The 24,289-nt window shown below is 35.9% G+C and overlaps 1 protein-coding gene across 7 annotated transcripts in view; it reads right to left on the reverse strand.

Moving 5' to 3' along the window:
- The window catches only part of LOC147064644 (adenylate cyclase type 1-like), a 495,388-nt gene that overhangs the window by 379,996 nt on the left and 91,103 nt on the right, over positions 1-24,289 (reverse strand). For 2 of the 7 annotated variants that reach the window (XM_085957483.1, XM_085957480.1), the window contains exon 1: positions 6,321-6,597. The exons of the other annotated variants lie outside the window; for them this stretch is intronic. The gene's annotated coding sequence lies outside the window, so the exon portion shown is untranslated. Of the gene's footprint in view, positions 1-6,320; positions 6,598-24,289 lie in introns of those variants that run through there. 7 annotated transcript variants of the gene reach the window in all.

Genomic DNA, 24,289 nt, shown 5'->3' on the forward strand with positions numbered 1-24,289 from the left:
AAACCCGTCGTCAGCTCTATAGGCAATATTCGTTGGTTAAAAATACTGCGATATAATTTATAAATGTAATACCCATTAGTATTATTCATAAATAGCTTATTGTAAATATTTAAATTTACAATTGATTAAGTTTCTCCAATAAAATAATTTAGGTAAACAATACATAACTATAACATAGTACGGGATCGAGATCAGAGCAGACATAGTCAAAACTAAATGTATGTTTCGAAATATAAATATGGCACACTAACATGCAACACAGAAAACATGTCACAAATTATTCACAAATCCGATAAATTTGCAAAGTTGAGGATAGCGTCAGATGGGGAAAAGAATCCACACGCGGAAACGGTGGGCGAAACGTAAGATTTCACAAATGTGATACACGGCTAACAACTGGTCGTAGCCATCCCGGCAGACCTCTCGAAAGATGGACAGCTGGTACTCGAGTTCGCAAAGATCTGACATACAACAATAAGAAGAAGAGGAAAATCATTTGCAGTTTACAAGAATTTCGTTCATTTCTACGATGAGTTTTTACTACAAAACGTTTTAATGAATAGGTAGGTACTAAAATGCCATAATATCCGAGTGCCGGGTAGTAAAAACTGTGGATAGTATGTAAACAGTTGATAACAGAATAATGACAGCTGATAAATTGATAAGAAAAAAGTTATTATTGAATTAGCGATATGGTCAAATTGACGATAATATACTGAACAAGGTTGGGTATCGAGCTGATACTTGCTAAAATTACTTATTACCTATGTCAAACGTGTAAATACATACATACGATACGATAGTGCTATACATATTTACATAAGTCATATTTTTGCATGTCTTTATAGTAACACTAGAAACTGTTTTTAGATTTTTGAAAAAATAGTTTTTGTTTTAATCTACACCTCTCTTTAGTCTCTTCACTTAAATGTTGATCCATATAAGCATAAGGAAGCACACGATATGTACAGAGCTGGATTTACTATAGGTCCAAATGGGCTACGAATGAGGCTACTGCTCTCCAATTCATATTATGATAGACTGTCCGCATGGGAGGCGAACCTAGCCTCTGAGGGTCTCGAAGATTGGATAAAGCCAGTAGAGCATCTCCCATCCGGAGCCAGTCTCGGGTACAGTACCTACATGTAAAGCCCTAAACAGACTGAAAGCCATAGTAGGGCATACCCCAGACAACATGGTGAAGTGGCGGTTCGCAAATGACCAAACCTGCGAGTGTGGTGAAATATAAAGCACGAAACACCTATTTTCATACAAGGCTTACCCAGTAAGCTGCAATTACGATGAGATCCTACAAGCCGAGGAAAATTGTGTTGCCTTCGCCAACTTCTGGAACGACACATTGTATCTATTGAAGACCCGACACGGCGAATGAATGATTCTGTAGGTACATAATGACGAATTTATATGTTATAAATATTACATAATATATATATATATATATTACTTTAAATTACGACATACTTAAATATACTGAAATATATACTGAAAGGGTGATACTTTTATCATGGTACCTACTGATAGGATCGAAACTTTAAGCTCTTGAGATCAAAGTATATTTTACATTGTTGTGGTGGGGAAGTGTTGATATTACATTTGGTGGAAAGTATGTAAATGGATTATGTTATCAACGACAAGCATTTTAGCTACATTATAATGTTTTCCTCACCATGTACATGTAAAACGCAATTCGGTTAGAAATGAGCGTACCGCCTAATAAATATACACAAGATAATTAATTTAAAAAACAAAAACTTTTTACTTCCAAAATAAACATTATTTTATAATTTATACGGTTCTTTGAAAACTGATAATCCTAATGACACCCGGATAATTATTGAGGTTCTGTGTACAACCTATGGTGTAAATTGTAAACAGCTTTCGGAATAAGAACAATTAAGTCGGAATGAATTATGTCAAATTACGTCTAATACAAAAACATGGCGACTGTCGCAAATTACAAATCTAGTACCCATACAAATACGAATAAATCTAAAACTTTTAATGGATTTATAAAACTGAGCAATGCTAAACTTTGTTTAAATGTCGCAATAAATTTAACATTTTCAATTAATTTTTTATTATAACAACAATATACGTAGGTACTTAACAATTCGTTTAGGTCGAGAGTAGTGAATGCTACGTAAGAATTGGTGGCACTATAATATAATAGTTCGAGGTCACGACCGGAGTCAGACAAGGTTCCGTCCTAGCTTCGTTTCTCTTTCTCATCCTTTTTGACGTCATACTAAAAAAAGTCAATACCACCTGAACGAAGTGAGCTGTCACCCACATAGTGTAACTTTGCTGTATGACCTGGAGTACGCCGATGACGCTGTAACACTCAACAACTCATCAAGTACATCCAAGAGACAATCGAGAGGCTACATAACAATTCATATCACGTTAGTTTGAAAACGCGAAGATAATCAATGTTTTGTATAATAGCACCAGCCAGTTTCTCCTGATTAGCGACGTGGAGTGTCGAGAACTTTAAATACTTGGGGGTGCACAACACGAAATCAAAAAATGAAATTTCACAAAAAGAGATCGCTATCTAAATGAGCATGACTAGAGCAACATTCAACTTTTCAATACTCGGAATGTTTGGAACACACGTCTTACTCGGTAAAAACCAAATTCCACCTGCCCGACGCTTGTATTCCAAAGATGTTGCTTTACGGTAGCGAGCCATGATAGTTTACGATGGCCACATGCTTGCGGCAGATACTGGGTGTGCGGTGAATGATTTTGTCGGACCGTCCGTCCTAGTCGTCACAAAGGCCAATTTTGTTGCATTTAGAAAATTTGCGGTGTCGTACTGCCAATTCTTCACTTAGAATGTTCAGCAGTTTTGTATTAGCCTTTGTTACTTACTACAAATTTTAATATTGCCTTTACGTGCTTATCTCTCCCATCGGTACTCTTAGCTTACAGACATGTAAATTCAGTCAAATCACATTCGAGTGCATGGCGACCTCAGTCTTGGATAACTGCTCCTAAAACATTGCCGGTCCATACGCCCGATTAAGGCTGGGTGTGGTGCTGTGGTTTGGTTGGGCTATTAAATTCAATGAATGATTTTATGAGTAACAGTAACGAGATAAGAAAACGGACCGTGCAGCCTATCGTCACATTGAAATTGAAAAAGCGGCATAAGACCTAGCTCGGCCACGTGCCACAGATACTTAAAGACAGATTCATACAGAAGATAAATAATAAAACAATTTAAAAAGAATTAGATATTGCTTGTAAGGTATAGTACACAATTATATTATTCAAATAGGTACAAGTTATCAGCAAACACTAACATTAGTTACCTATACCTATATACATTACACTTTTTTATAGTTATCAAAGAGAGTCTATATTCTAAATATATTGTCAAATAATGTACTATTATGTATTTCTAGTTTCGTGGTACCCCGGTGCACCTCGGTCCGAAATCAACATTTACCAGAAATCTCATGATTAGTTTCCAGCCGACCTGTCAATTCATGAGGCAAAAGGGATAAAAGCGGACTCTAACAAAAATAACTTGGAATCGGTTCACTCACATGTTTCAAAAATATTGATCCATTCTTTGACTCGTCCGCCGGCAACAGGGAAACCCTAGACCGCACCGGTTGATATGCTAGGTGTGTTTTACGAGAATCAATTATTTATTTACGAAAAACACTCTTGAAAGTTTTCCGCAACATGTGTTATGTTTCAAAGTAATTGAATGGTAGATTCAAAAACATATAAAAAATGTATTACAACGTTATTCACTTTAATGTCTCTACTTGATCAACCCAATATGAGAATTATGTAGGTTACCGATTAGCGCTTCTGATCGGTATGCTATTGGTTCGAGTTTTTATATCCGAGAAAAAATCAAAGACTTAATTAAGTATAAATATTTAAAATAACATCGGTGTGTATTTGGATCCTGGACATAAACGAAAGATACAAATCAGTCCTCATAAAACCTAATACCTCTTTTCTGAAATTTCTGTATTATAATTAACTTTTTAAAGCATGGGCTCTCAACTCATGGATCGCTGACTAATCATAAAATCTGATTAAATGTAATATTTTCACACACTTTTATTGCGCACTTATACCGTTAGTTATAAAAATGGCACTATTTTACTTATCGTTCACTTATTACCATTTTAAATATATGTATTTGCGCGATATGCATTATTATTGCCTGTCGATAGTTAACATTTAATCCGATTAATCTTTTATGGTGAAAAAACACCGTGGCTGTGAAATATCATATATTTTTTGTCTAAACGAGAAGGTTTAAGTCATTGTGTGGGAAATTCTATAAATGTTATCTGACGAAACTGGTTTAACGACATCTATTAAGTATATCGCGAAATATTTATGTTGTCCTCCCTTAGTCGCGCGTGGTCTTTCCACGTCCGCAAGCCTATCGGATCATCAAACTGATCTTCACAAAAATTACAACGCAACTAAAACAATAAAAACCTGGAATGGATAAAAGGAACAGTACAAGGGTAGGTATCCATCAGACTGAATCGACATTCATTAATAAGTATGACTATTTTTCCCCTATCTTATCATTGATAGATAATAATCACACGAGTATATTCTTAATTTTTTCCTTCATTTTAAATATTTTTGCGTTCTGAGGATGTGTTCATAACCCGAAACAGTTTGTTATTGTAAATTTCTCAATATTGTAGATATAACAAAATCTTTCTTTTCAAACGACTATGAAATGTGAAATGTGACAAAATGAGAGTAGACGTGATGATTGATAATTGAATGAATATCCTACATGTGTAAAATTTCATCTTTCTTCAGTTTATTTAAAAAAAAAAAAAAAAAGATTTTACGCTAATGTGACAGGGGGTCGTGGATTACACGGTTACCACAAAGGGGTGTCGCTACACGATAAATATTGTAAACAAGTTTATTAAAGGTTTAAATACGAGATTTACGTGGAGTGTGAGAAATAAATATAAATATATCTATGATAATGATTGGCACAATGATAACATTGAACATTATAAATATTTACAGGTGCTTCTAGAAATGATTACATTACCTAATTATCAGATAAGTCAATCTGAAAACAAATATTTAAAATTGTAATGAAGTTCCACCAATAACGCTTGATATTTTCTCTTGAGTATTTTACAATATATATTATTTAAATTGACATTATTTATTTTAATACTTCGTATTCGCTCGCTATGTACCTAATCTTTTTAAAATATAAACACCAGTATTTCGACATAATAATAATACTATGATACTATTAAAATAGCAATTGAATTCAAAACTGTATAGCTGCCGTTAATTTCACGCCATTTAAGCTTTCAAAACACCATGACATTGAATCTAAATTCTCCAACTTCATATTGATTCCAATCTCATTTAAAAGCGATTTGTAGACAAAATACTACGAAATCCTAAAATACCTGTCCATTCCGTAAAATAAAATCGCTGCGATTCAAAATATTTATCCATCCGACTGATTCATCGATTGATTTAAATGCACACATAAAAACATGCCATAGACATTCGGACACTAAATACTTCATTCGATAGATGTCCAAATATTATTGTACGATAACATAGGCACAAAATAATGTGCAGGAAACCACATTCAGCAGATGCTAAATTATTTATATATTTTTCCTCTTATCATATGCCAGGATGAGGCATCGTGATTTTATAACATACATAAATCACTACATTAATTTTATAACGATAACAATATACTAGAACCAAAGTATTCTGAAAGGATTCTTGCCAGGTTATTATCACAGTTTTGCCTCAAAGTTGTCTGATTAATTATATTATCACTAATTTATCAAAAATTTATTTTATGACAATACAATTACTGCAATTTTCCATTCGACACAATTGCCAGAAGATAAATTCGACTAGCGATCCATCAAATATAGAAATCTGAATCTAGCAGGTTATTAATTATCTAACATAGATGTATTTATAAATAATTTTCAAAAAAAAAAAATAAGACTAAAATAATATCTTGGCAAGCGTATTTATTCACTAGGCACGTTTTGGACGCATCGTGTGCATTTTGCATTGGGAGATATTTTAATCTGACATTGCGGAAGAGTTTACTATGGAGGCATCACGGATTAAACCCGTTTTGACAAAACGTCATAATAAAATTTATCACGATAATATAGTATGCGTTTCGAAAAAGACATTTACTTTGAAAAATTAATTAATTAATAAATAAATATAAGATCTGTTTGGGCTTTAAAAAATATTTTATGGCAAAGTAAATAGTAATATTTAACAAAACTCACCTAATTAATAAACAAAATGTTATTACAGTCAATTTAAAATTGGTAATAATCCATCAATGACAACATTTATAATTAAAACACGTTTTCACAAAAACTAAGTGTATTTTTTTCACATAATCCACACAGTAATATGCACAATATACCTATGAGCGTAATATTTATTATCAATGAATGACTGAAAAATACAATGTTACGTAAAAACGGAGAGCGCGAAAGGCCTTCACCGAACGAATGTCGCGACGAAAACGCTGAACGAACGGAACGCTGGACTGACTCTGACGTAGGTCGTAGACATAGAAAACACGCGGTAGTCGATAGCACCGGCAACGGCTACCGGTTAACGAAATTGCGAGGGCGATTCCGAAACTATGACATGACCCTAGTTGGCAGATAGCATATATTATTTGGAAAACGTTAAAAAAGAGCAAACCAACAAACGAAAACTTAACATGCAAACATTTTGTTGCTTATATTTTTCGATTGTTTTTTTTTTATAAGATAACCTACTAAGTGTTGTGCATGTGAAACATGGACCCTAAATATAAGAGAGGTAAAAAGTAGAGTCGTGGAAGGTATATAAACGTGCACGTTGAGCACAACGTATACGGATAGGAAAATGAACCAATATGTGAACGAACGTAAAAGATTGTGCAATATTATGTAAACGTAAATAATTGAAATGGCAATGATTTGAGTTTCCCCATCTTGACTCCCCTAGACTTGTGCACGGCCGCCTTACATGATGCTATAAACGTATCAGATTAGTGCCACACTTCCTTGTCCCGAAACGAAGCTTCACGCGACTGATGTAACAACCTCGCACCTTGGTGCTTAGAGTTTAGACGGGGAAAAAAAGAATCTTGATCTGCTCTGCCGTCATTTTTCTTTAGATCAAGTGTCCTCTATACCCGTGTACTGAAACTTTGCCGAAGCAGAGGAGACAGAACTTGAAATTGATGAATCTAAGGAGGGATCGGAATTATTCCGTCCTCAATATGACGCAGCAAATTTTTCAAGTGCCTCAAAGTTGACCTTGGTTGATATCAGTCGGCGTGGTCAATTGGGCCCGTGTGCGGACGGACCCTAGCAAACAGCTCCGCTTGGTCGGATCCCACCAGCGGGCAGTTCTAGAGGACGTGTTCAGCGCGTTGATGGTTACGAGAACTACACACACAATCTAACACAGAGAATTAATACAGAAGAAAATGTACAGGTAATTAAATTACTTAGTAATACAATTATGTATAAGTATCGTTTATATTCATATATAATTCCGAATGATTCAAAACTAGGTTAACAAGTAGGTGGTGCTCAGTATCAGGTCGTACCTCAAATGATAATAATGATTTATAATCAGATATTTGATATCGATCGATACTTACCAAATTACCGTTCTTATTGAATCTAATAAAATTGAAAAATTACTGTCTACAAAGGTCCACAAACAATGCGTCATTTTCGATATCAATGCTACACGAAAATCTCTTACCGGTACGACATCTCAAGGTGACGATGAAGAAATGTAATACAGGCAATTTATGTGTAACCTAAGCCGGCTCGCACATCACAATTCGCCTTGTGTGCCTGACGGCCATAAATCAAAACTTCCGAGACCGCCGGCGAATGTTGCATGTTACAATCTCGCACATCTGCCTAGCGATATCGACATTCGCGCGTAATTTCCCGAAACGTCAAAATATACTCTAGCTAGACGACGCCATTGCGCAAATATGTCATCAGACGCAGAAACAGCGATTATTATGTATTGGTACCGGAGACATTAGAAGTCTCTCGTCTGCCATTTTTATTGTGTTGATTGTATGAACAAACGTCAAACGCGGTGCCAGCGATGAGCGAGCAATAACAGTGTAGACAGAGAGAGAGACAGAAATGGCCGATTGTGCGGCTGTGCGCATGCGCGGAGTCGACATTTTTCGATATCGACATGCAGGCTCTAGCAAACGCAATTCGTCGCATGCAGGAGCGTCGCAACGTCGCAGTTGCATCGGCCAATCTGCGAAGCTCCATTTGATAAAGTTTGTTTCTTGGTTTAAGATGACGTCACATCGACGAATTCGTCGTAAGACGCATGCGGCGAGTTCTGATGTGCGAGCCCTCTTATAATCAGGTACTTCTACTTGTCATTGTATAATACTCACAACAATATAATAGTTTATTGTCAATAGCGTTTATTTGATAGATGTCCTTGAGTAAAATTGACGAACTTGCAACAGTCTGTAGCCAATTTCAAATGGTCCATCTACCATTAATTAAAAATGATATCATTCAAATTGTATCATAATTCATAAAACATATTATTAGTGCTGTGGAACCAATTGAATTATACTCGACATGATATTGTTAGGTACCAATTTCGCTATGAATGCTGTCATAATAAACAGTGTTTCATTACTATATACTGCGCATAGCCTCAATAGTGCAATAGTGCGTTCGATAGAATCATTGTTAATTAATAGTTAGGTATCTAGTAGGTACAACCCTTATTTTCTATCTTGTATTTATGTACATCTACAATTCTCAATGCTTAACCACTTAGGTACATTGGCAACTTTAACGTGTAAACATAGGAGTTGGCAACACCATAAAAATACCAAATCAGTCCCCCTTAATCTAGATGGTAAAACAATGGTAAAATAAATCACGTTAATTATAATAAATATTGTATAGTGTTGACAACTCTGTGTGTACACGGCTTAAGATCTCTCTAGCCAGTTGCAAAGCAGCCAGACAGCATAGCGACACCCATCCTTTATGTTGAGGTGTACCAGTCGCGGTTTCTTTAATAAGGCCACTGTACTGACAGGTAATGTCACCGAAAAGGTCAATAGTGATTTGACTCTTGACGGAATTCAGACGCTCGTACACCATAGCTCTCCATGAGATCACAGAGCCTTATCAATCAATATGTGATCAGAATGAAACTCAATTTTTCTCTTAGTTTTTTATTACCCTTATTTCAGCCTCATATATAAGTAGTAAATATTAGTAAAAGTAACGAGTTTCGGCCAATATAATGTGACGCTAACTAATAGGTACATACCACAAAAGACCATTATAATTGTCAGGTCCAATTGAAATTGAAAATCGTTATGCTGGAAAATGGAAAGAATTAATAATGGTACCTATACTCTTTGATTAATTAAATGATTTAAATTAAACAATTGGCAGGCTATGTACAGAAGAATATCACAATCTTCGTCGTGGGCCCCACATCGTGAAGCGGGCTCCCAGGCTAGGATTCTTAGCGCCCCCTCCTACCTATCACGAAGGATAAAGGCAGTGTGACGCTCTACAGAAGCGTTTTCCAAATAGTGGACGCGGTAAAATTAATTTGTATATTTAGTGTTTACTGTATATTTTAATACATCCATTCGAATTATGGAGATGTCAGGTATTGATACACAAATAAAATTGTATCGTACAATCATATAACTTAAAATATTATTGTAGGAAAATAGCACCACAGGCGACTTTTTTTTTAACTTTTAAAGCAAATTTGTGATGTGTGCTTGTCTCACTTATCTGGTCGACGCGCCTCGCAAGGCCCCCAGGCTAGAGCCCTGTCAGCCCCCCCATTGTGGGGGCCATGATCTTCGTTATCAGTAATAAATAATGCGGAACTGTAGATTAAAAAGATCCAACTACAAAAGTAGTGAGTACGAGGAATGAGTAAAAATAGACTATCATAGAAATATTACAACAGAAATAACGTCGGGTCCATTGCAAAACCTCTTGACTAGTTTTGACAGGACAAAAATATGTAAAATTGTGTTTTAGTTGATACCCAAAAAATGTCGATAATTGTAACTACTCGTTTCCAATCCACAGTAAAGTTTATAAATACATGATATTTTATGGCACCTTAACAAATTAGGTAATTTAGAAATTTTAGAGAAATTCCTAAAACCCTGATAGCAGGTTTTGACGTGGGCGAGACGATACACGAATATAAATTATATATAACTGCATTTAAAATGATGTAAAACTGAGGTATATTTCCGCCAAAATATTCAAATTACATACGTTGCTTTTAAAATAATAACAGCATATACAACGGACTCGGAGGTCATGGAGTGAATTACAATGTTAGTTATAAAATACTTACCAACACTCAATGCAAAGCAGTAAGTTATATGACTCGTTTTTCACGCATAAAGTATGCGTTGATATGAAAACTACCCATAACTAATTTTTACTTATACCTGAGTGTACTCCTTTAATACTTGGCCCCTTAATTATTAAGATATTTAAAAACTTTTTATTTCTCTCCTCTTTAAAATATAGATATTTGAGTAATTAGTAAGTTGTAGAAATGATTATTTTACATTTAAAGTAAAGTTGTCACTACATAACATAACGCGTGAGATAGATAGGTAAAAGGCAGTGAGTTGGGTTAAATTGTCGAGAAGACAAAGTACATTTTTATGGGAATAGTAAATACATTATCAAATCAAATAGGTACACTTTAATTACGTCGCGTCTATTGAAGTGTAAGGTATCTAGTTACTAGTATATTGACACGAACAAAAACGCCGACCTTCAGTTAGTGTTTATGGCAGAGTATGGTTTAACGACATAACTATACAAATCTAGCCTTGTAGTCAATTCTACTTCTCAAATAGCCGTGCGACAACCTCACGACGAGGTACAAACAGAATATATAAGTCCCATGGTCCTAAACTATGGAAGAAGCAGAGAAGAAATGGTCGAAAAAGACCATGAACAGGTAACCAGTAGCGTAATCGTTTAGTATTAGGAAGTAAAATGTATGTTGTTAACCTTTTCTTTGTAAAATGTAATAAAATTTTACGTAAAAAAATTTCGCCTCGGAGAATCGAGACTGTTCAAGTGTAATTGGAACGCTGTGACCGCAGACCTCGAAATGACACGCCATGAAATTTCAAATCGATCTATTTCGGAAATAATTTCCGGGAAATCTCCATTAAACTTAGAAAATAAGTTATGGGAGAGATTGTTTACGTAAAATTAAGCAGGTACATGCTTCAATAACTTTTATAGCTATAATGGAAGTGTATGAAAATTGGAAAAGAAAATTGAATATTTATAAATTTATATACTGTATAATTGTAAATAAAGAATTTTAATACTAATTTTATCAATACAAGATAGGAGTTAACTACCGTTATAAAAATATTGTAAACGCGTATCTATATCTATAGACGCGTAATTATAATTATAGATTTTGTTAATGCTATAACTTGCTGACTATAATGAATATTGTAAAAGTAACAATTGGAAAAACTTGAGATTCTGGTATAGATGGGTTTCTACCCATAAACAATAATAAATCTTAACTGCCTCCTAAGTAATAAAAGAATCAAATACTGCGACTAAAAACACAAACTGGCGCGTGACCTTGAACCTTAACTGAATTCTGTTCGACTAGAATTTACGGCCCGGCTGTGTTGAGTTGCCAGATAAAAATAGATTCAAGGTTACGTTTAGATCACTATGGAAAAGCCACTATTAAAGACGAAATAAATTTGTAGTCGCTTGTAAATAACATCTTGTTAGGATTAAGCATTTATATATTTAAGTTGAAATGTTAAGTATAATATTATAGTATTTTCACGTAATAATGTTCGTCCGAAAGGTAAATATCGAATGAAACGTTTTCTGCGGCTCCAAATAGTTTTATTAAAACTTAGTAAAATTCTATTGGCCTAAAAAGGCCAAGAGTGGTGGAAAGGACTAGTACGTGGGTGTCAACCTTTCGTTTTGACATTTTAAGTTTAAAGACTGCCATTCCCTTATTTAGTACCCGAATACTTATTCCGATACCTCGATGGAAAGCTAGAAACTTTCCCCTTCGTTCGAACACGAAAAATCATATAAAATCAACTATTTTGCTTACGTCACCGCTACGGCGTATTTAAGGGACATGTTCTAGAGGGTGCTTAAAACATCCCTATTAAGTCTTAATTTTGCGGAAATAAAGTAGAGTAAATTTAACCCGATTTAATTAGAAGATATCTCTATTAGAAAGTTACCAGGAACGGGAAATATACGTAAATTTATCCCGTGAGAGAAAGATATACATCTGCTATCCCTTACGGACTGTTTCCTGTTAAACCTCCATCCCGAGGGTATAAAAGGTGACATCCTTTTTCCGTAAAATCATTAGTTTCTACACTTCTCACCAGCGATCTCCTACTAAGCAGCAGTCCTTCCGCGGATACGAGATACGGTTCTCAGTAACATTCGTGAAATTTACTTACAATAAGTCCCCATCGACGGGCAAAAAGTAACGCGAATATCTCGTATCTGCCGGTCGTGACGTGTGCCGCAAAACGTAGCGCGAATAACACGTATCTGTCGGTAGTGACGTCGACCGCTAAAACGTAGCTCGAATACCACGTATCTGTCGATAGTAACGCGCTCGCGGAGTAATTTCATTTTTCATTACTCATCATACGAGGTGACGTAATCGGGATAAATTACGTGATCGGATTTGTTTTATAAAAACAAATTAATAAACTCAGTTTGTAATAATAAATTTTACAAATCTTTTTTCGGAATTATAAAATAAATTTTTGAAACTTTATTAAGTAAACATAATCATAAAATAAATTTTAGTAAATAAATTCATAAACATAAAAACAAATTTTAGTAAATAAATTTGTAAACATTAAGCAAACCTTTTGTAAACAAGTCTGTAAACACAAATAAATATTTGTAAATACACTGTGAACATAAATAAACTTTATAAACAACAATAAAATAATTCTATTCTTTTATAAACCTAATACTGTGTGACCAAAGAATAATTTATATTTTCTTTCTTATGGGAAAATATTTCATTAATTAAAAATATCCAAAGAATATCTGCGTATACATTCTCTGAATTAGGTGTGACTTTTTTGGGAATTTGTGAAAGATTTCACAGAGATCCTATAGTGAACAAATAAATAGTTTACTGATACTTTAATGAGATTTAATTACGGGAACAATGACAGTTAACCTTATTGTGTGACCGTGAACTCTAGTACCTGAATAAATTCGGCACCACACCAGCTGAGAGTTTTATTCGGGAATTCAAAAGTTGTGATACTACAAAGGAGATCCACCTCTCCTAATTCATCACTAGTCTCCTCAGTGACGGCCCGGTAGCATTATTGAGCTAGCCGTGAGCCGGGTCATGTCATTATGGCGCCCAAATGCGTGCGGCATCTTCAGGTTGCGAAAACCTGAACGATCCTACAACTAAGATCTACTAAAAGATTTTAAAAACAATATATTGTGAAGTGTATCAATGAATTGTGGTTACCTGAGAGGTTTTAAGAACCTTATACCGGAGCTACAAGAGCGATCTACCTCAACTTTATAAATGTGAGTACAATGAAATAAAGTGTAACTCGCATTAACGAGGAACCAGTGATGAATACTTTTGAAAAATATAATTTGGAGAAGAATATATACGTAAAGGCAACTATATATAGAATACTTTTCTTGATTTACTTGGAAAAGGAAAGAATAAATAAAATAAATACTTTTGGTAATTTATTAGAGTCAGATACCGACATTAAGCAAAAGTATGTCGATGAGACTATCCAAAGGATCTCTCTGACCCTTTTAAGCCATAAAGAAAGTATAAAAATAAATTGTGTTACTCACCGTAACAGAAATAATAGAATTAAGAATAAAATGCACAATAAAAATTTCGTGTGAATTTTTAAGCTTTTTTCTAATATAAAGTTGAGTACCATACAAGTATAGGTACAAGGACCCAGACAAAGAAAAAATTTTTTGAAAAAAATAAATTTATACTACTTTGTATATTAAAATCTCGATAATTATCATAACTACCGTGACGTCATGGGTATAGGTACATGAAGGCCTGTACCTATTACAATATAAGATTTTAAACGGAGAAGATTGGACGCTTGTAACAGGAGTTGCAAGCCTTCAGGGTTATCAGCGACAAGCAGCGCATGCCCTCAAAATACTTTAAACGTCGATTGCGGACGAACGGGTGGTCGTAGGAAGCTGAAAACCGGCGCAATCGATAGCTGAATTTTTATATGAATTTACGGTCGAAGGTCCGCTTCTTCCAACTCCAGGGGACGGAGGAATTCGAAGAAATTATGCCGAACCCTGTTCCGGGTCCGAGTGTAGAAGAAGACTTCATATTGGAAGAAGGCTTGCAAAACGCGCAAGTATTCCCCGAAGAGGATTCATTTTTGCAAGTAAGCACGTCGGATCCCAAACAAAAAATGGCACCACCAGAACCGGCCGTATGTACCCCGTGCCATGTTAAGCCGGAACTCCATTCCACCTATGAGGGTAGCCCAAAGCAGAGCGTTGAACTTTTTCTCCGACGCTGCAGAGAATATTGCGAAGCTGTGAAGTACCCAGCTGAGAATTGGACAGAGTTGGCTATGCGTCAGCTCAGAGGAGAGGCCAAGACTTGGGCCAAGAATATTGACACATCGGACAGTTGGCGGTCGTTTAGTAACGATCTGAAAGAGCACTTCGAATCGCCTTCAAGACGTCGTGCTCAACGAACGGAGCTCGAACATAAAGAGCAAGGATCTCAAGAGGGAGCTTATGGTTTCCTCCTGAAGAAGATGGAGTTAGCCGAGGTACTCCTTCCAGAGATGAAGTCGGAAACCCTGGCTTCGACCTTTTATGACCTACTCACTGTGAGCGATCAGATAAGGGTTAATCAAGAGAAATGGAAGACGATGGACGAGCTGCTTGAAGTAGCTCATACACTTCGACCATTGAAATCGGCATTGGCTTCCGTGCCATCTCCAGCAAATGCCGTCAAGGCGAATAATGAAAAGAGGCCCGCTCAGCAAAATACTTGGCGCGAGAAGCCGCGTTCGGTACAAGAGACTAACGCGAAATCTGATAAGACCACGGAGGCTGTTGATAAAAGGCCTCCACGGCAATCAGACCAGCAAAACGATTCAGAAAGACCTGCGTACCGCCCACGTCCTCGCGTTGAAGAGCGAGGCAGTGCCAGACAAAGGCGTTGTCAACATTGTCCTGGCTTCCATGAAAACAAGGATTGCCCAGACAGGCAAGCAGCTCAGCAGACCAGAAAGGAGCCATGAAGACGGCTCGCGGACCGGGTTGATCGTCGATTGCTCCAAGACGACGAACACTGGCGGACCGCCGAAGAGAAGACTCAAGAAGGTGACACGAACGTTCCTCGAACGCCGTTCAGCCGAGTTCTAGCTAGTGACATAGACGCTCTTCTGGCGAATAGGGTTAACTGTGAAAGTGAACTGAAGGACACCCTTCCGGTGAAATCATTTAACCCTAAGGTTCACTGTGAGGTCGAAGCTGGCCCCAGTAACCAAGTTAATCTTTGTACAGGTCCTCTTGTAAAGGATAGCAGCGTACGACCGGAGAATTATCGCAAACGCGATATTAATAATTCTGCTAGTAAAATAGTAGAAAATCTTAATAAAAAGAATAGCGGTAAGACGTTGTCCAATGTTGAGACTTCGCGAGCTAATAATTCTTTTACCGGCGGCGAAATAGAATATAAAAAGTTTTTAGATAAATTAGAATTAGGAAGTTATGAAATAAATGTTGGCAACAAGGAAGAAGGTTATCAAGATAAGCAGTTAAAGACAGCTAGCGGTGGATGCGGCGAAGGCGTAAGCAGTGGCGCTCTTGGTGTGCTGAGAACATCGGCAAACGTAAGTAACTGTAGTCTCGTCGATACTGACGACAGATCTCTTGTAACAAATAATTTAACGAATTATTGTGCTTCCGCTAACCATTTGTGTAAAAATATTAATAGTACTAACTATACTAAAGCCGAAGCTGGCAGTTTACTTGAAATTAATAGCGATGTATGTAGTTTAGATAGTCGATCGTCGTTGCAATCGAGCAACGAAACTTTAGGAAGGGACTCACCTTTTAAATTAGCGAACAGACCCCACGAGGCTGACGTTAAGAATATTATTAGGAAGAGTCGAACTAATCGTCGACTACAAAACATTAATACCTTCGGTAAATTAAGGCGAAATAAACTTAATGAAGAAGAGCTCATAGCATTAGATGACTATAATCGTTATCTTAAACAAAAATCAAGTAAATGTAAGTCCTTTAGTATTAAGAATGTTAAAAATAAGTTACGTAAGCTTAATAAGATTAATTTTGATAGTGTTAAGTTTGAATTAAGAAACATGAACTTAATGTATATAGATAAAGCTAGATATAGTGACGAAAGAGTTGTTGCGTATGATCATCGTCTCAAAGGCGGTGATATACTCAATGACGGAGGACAAGAGTTATGGGACTCAGCTACGGTTGCCCATAACCAACAAAGCAAAATATCTACGGATTTTCTCGGTTCTGTAAATATTTTAGATCCTAGGGACAGGTGTAGTCGGGGACAGAATTTTGCGGCGTGTCAAAAGACACTACCCTCTATAACGACTGCAGACCGTCCAAATAGCGTAGTCAGAAGTACGTGGACAATTGTAGGTAGTACGTTGGATGCGTCGGGTGAAGAGAAATTGCCAACTACTGCAATTGCACGTAATAAAAATAGTTTACCTCATAAAGATTTAAATATTAAATTTGATAAAAATGTTAGTGTTAAAAGTGTTTTAAATACTAGTGTTAAATTGATATATATGATTATGATAAGCGTGATATACATATCAGTGCTAAGTGTAATATATTTTAAATTAATAGCGGAAAGAGTGTTGCTAGTTAAGGCATGGGGAAGCGCATGGCTTCCACGCTAAGTCCTTTACTAGTATTCGGAGCTGCGGTGCGAAATAGTTTGAGAAGAATCTGGCTAATGAAAGAGCAGACGACCCGGTGGTATCACCTACGCCGCTTTCCAAAGCTACCAGCGACAGAGACGAGGGAGTGCACGCCCTGTCAGAACGTCGTATGGATGCGCAGGAATGTGCGCGGGAAGAACTACTGGCGAGTTCAGGAACAGATTCCGAACTTAGCGGTGGAGGAGCTGAAGTAGAAAGAATTGTTGACTCGACAATATCTAATGAAGAGATGACCCTTGGCGAGAGGCTGGATGCGTTGGACGCAGTCTTACGAGACGCCCCCATCAAGATAGCGCCCCCCAAGAGAGAATTTAGGAGAGTGGGACGGGTGGGAGGGCGGCGCCCTGCGAGGACCAACTTCCCAACGCCCTGGAGCAAAGATCAAGGTACTACCTTTGGCGAGTGGCGGGATGCGTTGGACGCTGTCTTACGAGACGCCCCCATCCGGAATGCGCCCCCCAAACGTCAGTATCAGCGTATAGGCCGATCAGGTAAGCGTCGCTCAAAGCGATCGCTACCGCCATCGCCTGTAAGCTAAGTCTCTAACTAAACCGAGCTATAAGTCTTCGAGAGGAGCGATAAAGAAATAAGTCTATTATCGAAGCGAGCGATAAGACTTCGAGAGGAGCGATAAAGAAATAAGTCTCTGATCGAAGCGAAAAACAAGTCTTTTCTCGAAGCGAAAGAGAAATAAGTCTTCGGGGAGAGCGAAACGAAGAACGTGTTGCTAATTAAGGCGTGGGGAAGTCCGTGACTTTCACGCTAAGTCCTTATTAGTATTCGGAGCTGCGAAACAAACAAGTCTTCGAGAGGAGCGATAAAGAAATAAGTCTATTATCGGAGCAAACCACAAGTCTTCGAGAGGAGCGATAAAGAAATAAGTCTATTATCGGAGCAAACCACAAGTCTTCGAGAGGAGCGATAAAGAAATAAGTCTATTATCGGAGCAAACCACAAGTCTTCGAGAGGAGCGATAAAGAAATAAGTCTATTATCGAAGCAAACCACAAGTCTTCGAGAGGAGCGATAAAGAAATAAGTCTATTATCGGAGCAAACAACAAGTCTTCGAGAGGAGCGATAAAGAAATAAGTCTATTATCGAAGCAAACGAGTCTTTTCTCGAAGCGAGAAAGAAATAAGTCTTCGGGGAGAGCAAAACGAAGAAAGTGTTGCTAATTAGGGCATGGGGAAGTCCTTGACTTCCACGCTAAGCCCCTAATAGTATTCGGAGCTGCAAAATGAAGACGTGTTGCTAATCTAGGCGTGGGGAAGTTCGTAACTTTCACGCTAAGTCCTTATTAGTATTCGGAGCTGCGAAATGAAGAGAGCGTTGCTAATTTAGGCGTGGGGAAGTTCGTAACTTTCACGCTAAGTCCTTATTAGTATTCGGAGCTGCGAAAAATAATTCTCTTGATTGGGATTGATTTCAAATTCTTGTAGAATGTAATATATAGCTAGGAGTATTGAGCGTTAGATTGAATAGGTTTAAATGACCCTATGTAATTTAATGTTAAAGGTATTGTCAGGGGAGTCTCCCTGGCATATCATGGTACTATGCCGTATTTTCTAGTAAGCGGGGACGTGATTCGCGACGGGAAGTCGAACTCTACTTCTGTCCATGGGTCGTAAAGGGAGCGTCTCCGTGAGCCCTCTTCCTTGCGGTTGTCCCTCGGCAGGAAAAGCAGTAGTCGTCCCATACAGCACTCACCGTCCTCAAAATAAAATTTTTAACTTCAGAATTATTGAATTATATAATTTTCTTTTATTAATTAGAATTTTAAGACCTGAATCTGGGCGAATATTAATTATAAAAAGTAAAAGAAAAACTTTGTGTGCATGCGCAGATTTTGTGTATTTTATTTTGAATATGCTTTACTGTTGCTTTATCGCTTTGCATATTACTGAGTCCTGAGGTGTGGCAATGGTGAATTGAGACTAGACATATACAGTTATGTCTTTATTAAGGGTGGGCATTTGACACGAACAAAAACGCCGACCTTCAGTTAGTGTTTATGGCAGAGTATGGTTTAACGACATAACTATACAAATCTAGCCTTGTAGTCAATTCTACTTCTCAAATAGCCGTGCGACAACCTCACGACGAGGTACAAACAGAATATATAAGTCCCATGGTCCTAAACTATGGAAGAAGCAGAGAAGAAATGGTCGAAAAAGACCATGAACAGGTAACCAGTAGCGTAATCGTTTAGTATTAGGAAGTAAAATGTATGTTGTTAACCTTTTCTTTGTAAAATGTAATAAAATTTTACGTAAAAAAATTTCGCCTCGGAGAATCGAGACTGTTCAAGTGTAATTGGAACGCTGTGACCGCAGACCTCGAAATGACACGCCATGAAATTTCAAATCGATCTATTTCGGAAATAATTTCCGGGAAATCTCCATTAAACTTAGAAAATAAGTTATGGGAGAGATTGTTTACGTAAAATTAAGCAGGTACATGCTTCAATAACTTTTATAGCTATAATGGAAGTGTATGAAAATTGGAAAAGAAAATTGAATATTTATAAATTTATATACTGTATAATTGTAAATAAAGAATTTTAATACTAATTTTATCAATACAAGATAGGAGTTAACTACCGTTATAAAAATATTGTAAACGCGTATCTATATCTATAGACGCGTAATTATAATTATAGATTTTGTTAATGCTATAACTTGCTGACTATAATGAATATTGTAAAAGTAACAATTGGAAAAACTTGAGATTCTGGTATAGATGGGTTTCTACCCATAAACAATAATAAATCTTAATTGCCTCCTAAGTAATAAAAGAATCAAATACTGCGACTAAAAACACAAACTGGCGCGTGACCTTGAACCTTAACTGAATTCTGTTCGACTAGAATTTACGGCCCGGCTGTGTTGAGTTGCCAGATAAAAATAGATTCAAGGTTACGTTTAGATCACTATGGAAAAGCCACTATTAAAGACGAAATAAATTTGTAGTCGCTTGTAAATAACATCTTGTTAGGATTAAGCATTTATATATTTAAGTTGAAATGTTAAGTATAATATTATAGTATTTTCACGTAATAATGTTCGTCCGAAAGGTAAATATCGAATGAAACGTTTTCTGCGGCTCCAAATAGTTTTATTAAAACTTAGTAAAATTCTATTGGCCTAAAAAGGCCAAGAGTGGTGGAAAGGACTAGTACGTGGGTGTCAACCTTTCGTTTTGACATTTTAAGTTTAAAGACTGCCATTCCCTTATTTAGTACCCGAATACTTATTCCGATACCTCGATGGAAAGCTAGAAACTTTCCCCTTCGTTCGAACACGAAAAATCATATAAAATCAACTATTTTGCTTACGTCACCGCTACGGCGTATTTAAGGGACATGTTCTAGAGGGTGCTTAAAACATCCCTATTAAGTCTTAATTTTGCGGAAATAAAGTAGAGTAAATTTAACCCGATTTAATTAGAAGATATCTCTATTAGAAAGTTACCAGGAACGGGAAATATACGTAAATTTATCCCGTGAGAGAAAGATATACATCTGCTATCCCTTACGGACTGTTTCCTGTTAAACCTCCATCCCGAGGGTATAAAAGGTGACATCCTTTTTCCGTAAAATCATTAGTTTCTACACTTCTCACCAGCGATCTCCTACTAAGCAGCAGTCCTTCCGCGGATACGAGATACGGTTCTCAGTAACATTCGTGAAATTTACTTACAATAAGTCCCCATCGACGGGCAAAAAGTAACGCGAATATCTCGTATCTGCCGGTCGTGACGTGTGCCGCAAAACGTAGCGCGAATAACACGTATCTGTCGGTAGTGACGTCGACCGCTAAAACGTAGCTCGAATACCACGTATCTGTCGATAGTAACGCGCTCGCGGAGTAATTTCATTTTTCATTACTCATCATACGAGGTGACGTAATCGGGATAAATTACGTGATCGGATTTGTTTTATAAAAACAAATTAATAAACTCAGTTTGTAATAATAAATTTTACAAATCTTTTTTCGGAATTATAAAATAAATTTTTGAAACTTTATTAAGTAAACATAATCATAAAATAAATTTTAGTAAATAAATTCATAAACATAAAAACAAATTTTAGTAAATAAATTTGTAAACATTAAGCAAACCTTTTGTAAACAAGTCTGTAAACACAAATAAATATTTGTAAATACACTGTGAACATAAATAAACTTTATAAACAACAATAAAATAATTCTATTCTTTTATAAACCTAATACTGTGTGACCAAAGAATAATTTATATTTTCTTTCTTATGGGAAAATATTTCATTAATTAAAAATATCCAAAGAATATCTGCGTATACATTCTCTGAATTAGGTGTGACTTTTTTGGGAATTTGTGAAAGATTTCACAGAGATCCTATAGTGAACAAATAAATAGTTTACTGATACTTTAATGAGATTTAATTACGGGAACAATGACAGTTAACCTTATTGTGTGACCGTGAACTCTAGTACCTGAATAAATTCGGCACCACACCAGCTGAGAGTTTTATTCGGGAATTCAAAAGTTGTGATACTACAAAGGAGATCCACCTCTCCTAATTCATCACTAGTCTCCTCAGTGACGGCCCGGTAGCATTATTGAGCTAGCCGTGAGCCGGGTCATGTCAATATATTATATTGGGTACCAATAACAAAGACAGTGAGATAGGTTCAATTTTATTGTCACTAAACAAGGGTGTCATCCAGTAGCAATTTAATTCGTTTTTAGATTGCAGGGTGGCGTCGATAAATTATATTGCTAACCCAATCGAAAAAGCAATCTTTGAAAAGGATTCGTAGGCTAAAATAATAATTTATTATCAATTACATTGAGCCCATTAATTACGATACGAGTGAGTTAAAGCTAAAAATAGTAAGAGATGCGGTGTGGAGTTGACGTGTGTCGGGCGGGCGCCTGAGGAATCTATTCCCGGCGCATCCGTCCATTTGCGGCCGATTTCTTTTTCAGCGCATACCTACACGCCATCTTCAGATGATTTCATAAATCTTAGTGGAAGAAAAATACCTACATTAAATTCAATTGCATACCTACGCTGAATCTTATAAATATATATGAATTGCCTACGTATGTTGCATACATTGAGAGGGCGACAATTACCAAAGGGCGGTAAATCGAAGTACTTTGGTTAAATTATAGTTTAAAATACATAATTTATTTTATTTATTAGTTTCAAATCTCCGATTTATGACTAATGAATCACAGTAGTAAAAAAATATCGAAAAGCATTCTCCCAAAATCTCAATAAAATGGGACAGTGCCACAGCATTATAATTAAAACATTTCTACAACAATGTAATTATATGTACGACAAAGAGCGCCAGGAAATGAATAGAGGCATAAAGCTGTTACATTAGAAGAAAAGCATTTTTTCCGTTTTACGAATCCTCGTTATTGTCTTTACAGGTATTTGATTAAATGTTGCACGTACACATAAAATGCATTTGTATGAAGTCGACAAATGAATTTGAATGGTGAATGAACGCGTTTATGTCTTTGATCTATTCTGCTATGTCCAATTTAATAGATGTATTCCAAAAAAAATAAACGTGACACTACATAGTTTTAGTTGTACATTTATTTGGGACGTAATTAAATAAGCTATTCGCAAACAATGTGCAACATCTGAAAAAGACATTTACCTATATGAAATATTTCAATATTATTTTCGTATTGTCAAATATAGATATGAAGTACCTACAATAGTTAATTAGTATTTGTTTTTTTATGGGAAGGGTTATTAAATCAATAAAGGTACAATAGATATAGATTTAGTAAAATATTTTAGCATAACAAACAACATCAATCGGTGTTCAGATCGGTTTTTATTAACGAAGGACGCTGTCAAAAATACTAATTAGAAAAAGTTTTCTTTTATAATACCGGCCCGATAATAAATACCCCATTATAAAAATATATAAGTTTTGGTTTTTGGTACTGAAACTTTGGAAAAGTTTAGAAGAAACGAATCCTATCAGTATTTTATTTTATTTAGGTATACATTACGGACTGAAATTTTCGGAAAATGTTTACCTTTCCATTTATTTGTACGCCTACTCTGATTGAAAGATCACAACGCTGGGAAAATAAAATCAAATTTATTTAATAATTGTATAATATAATAAACACACCCTCCTCATATATCAAACAGCTATTTGGGCTGTATATTTACACCTTATCTCCAAGAACTTACATACCACCCATATAGAAACTTTCCGACCGTAGTGATGATACAATGCACGTGTAGTAGTACGCAAAAAAAACATCGGTGTGTGCACTTATGTACGCGCGTTAGAAGTTATACTTCTTTGGCGTAACAAAACAAAATAAGCCGTTACCTGAGTGTATTAATATTACAGAGGGTTAGGTTGATGAAAACGTACGCGATTCATCTGTGTCTCATATAGCACATGATAATTGTAATTTAATTATTGTATTGGACCAAAACTCATATTTGCCATACAGCGGTTATAATCGATTCAGAAGTGCCCATGATGAATTAATAAAAAATCAAATTTTAATATATTTTTTGAATTATTTACCAAATCAACATTCACAAAATTTATTTATCTATTGCTATATAAGTTTACTCATAAATAATACTTATATAAATATAGCCTCAAATCTTGATACACAATCTTTACAATGAAAAATAAATATACACTCCAATTTAAATAAAGTTTTATGAATATAAATTAACATTGTTTGTAAATTTGTTTATAAATTTATTATGACACAATATTGTTTATGTTTACAACATGTGCTCTTTACTTGGTAGTATTGAACGACTAACTAAATGACACTATGCGCATGCGCATGTACCCTTGAGAACGAAATGAATATAATCATAATAATAAAGTATGTGTTACATCGGCGCGCACAACGTCGTTATTCGCTAAAAAAAATACACTCTGATTTGTTTTCCCAAACGAGCCAAAAGAAGTATAACTTCAAAAAAGATTTTCTCATACATACACCATACGTTGTCTACAGAGTTGGCAATGTTACCATACTACATTTAAAAAACTGCTTGTTAGCTTTTAGCTAAAGAAATGCCATGCTTGCACCGGGTTTGGGTGGAAATTACGAAAGCCAAAACCCCGAAAAATAAAATTTTATATATCATCTTTTAATAAGTAAACTACATTCAACTACCAT

Source organism: Rhyacophila brunnea, unplaced genomic scaffold (assembly GCF_057557595.1).
Source record: "Rhyacophila brunnea isolate RB1 unplaced genomic scaffold, BYU_Rbru_1.0 scaffold_7, whole genome shotgun sequence".
Classification (NCBI taxonomy): Eukaryota; Metazoa; Arthropoda; class Insecta; order Trichoptera; family Rhyacophilidae; genus Rhyacophila; species Rhyacophila brunnea.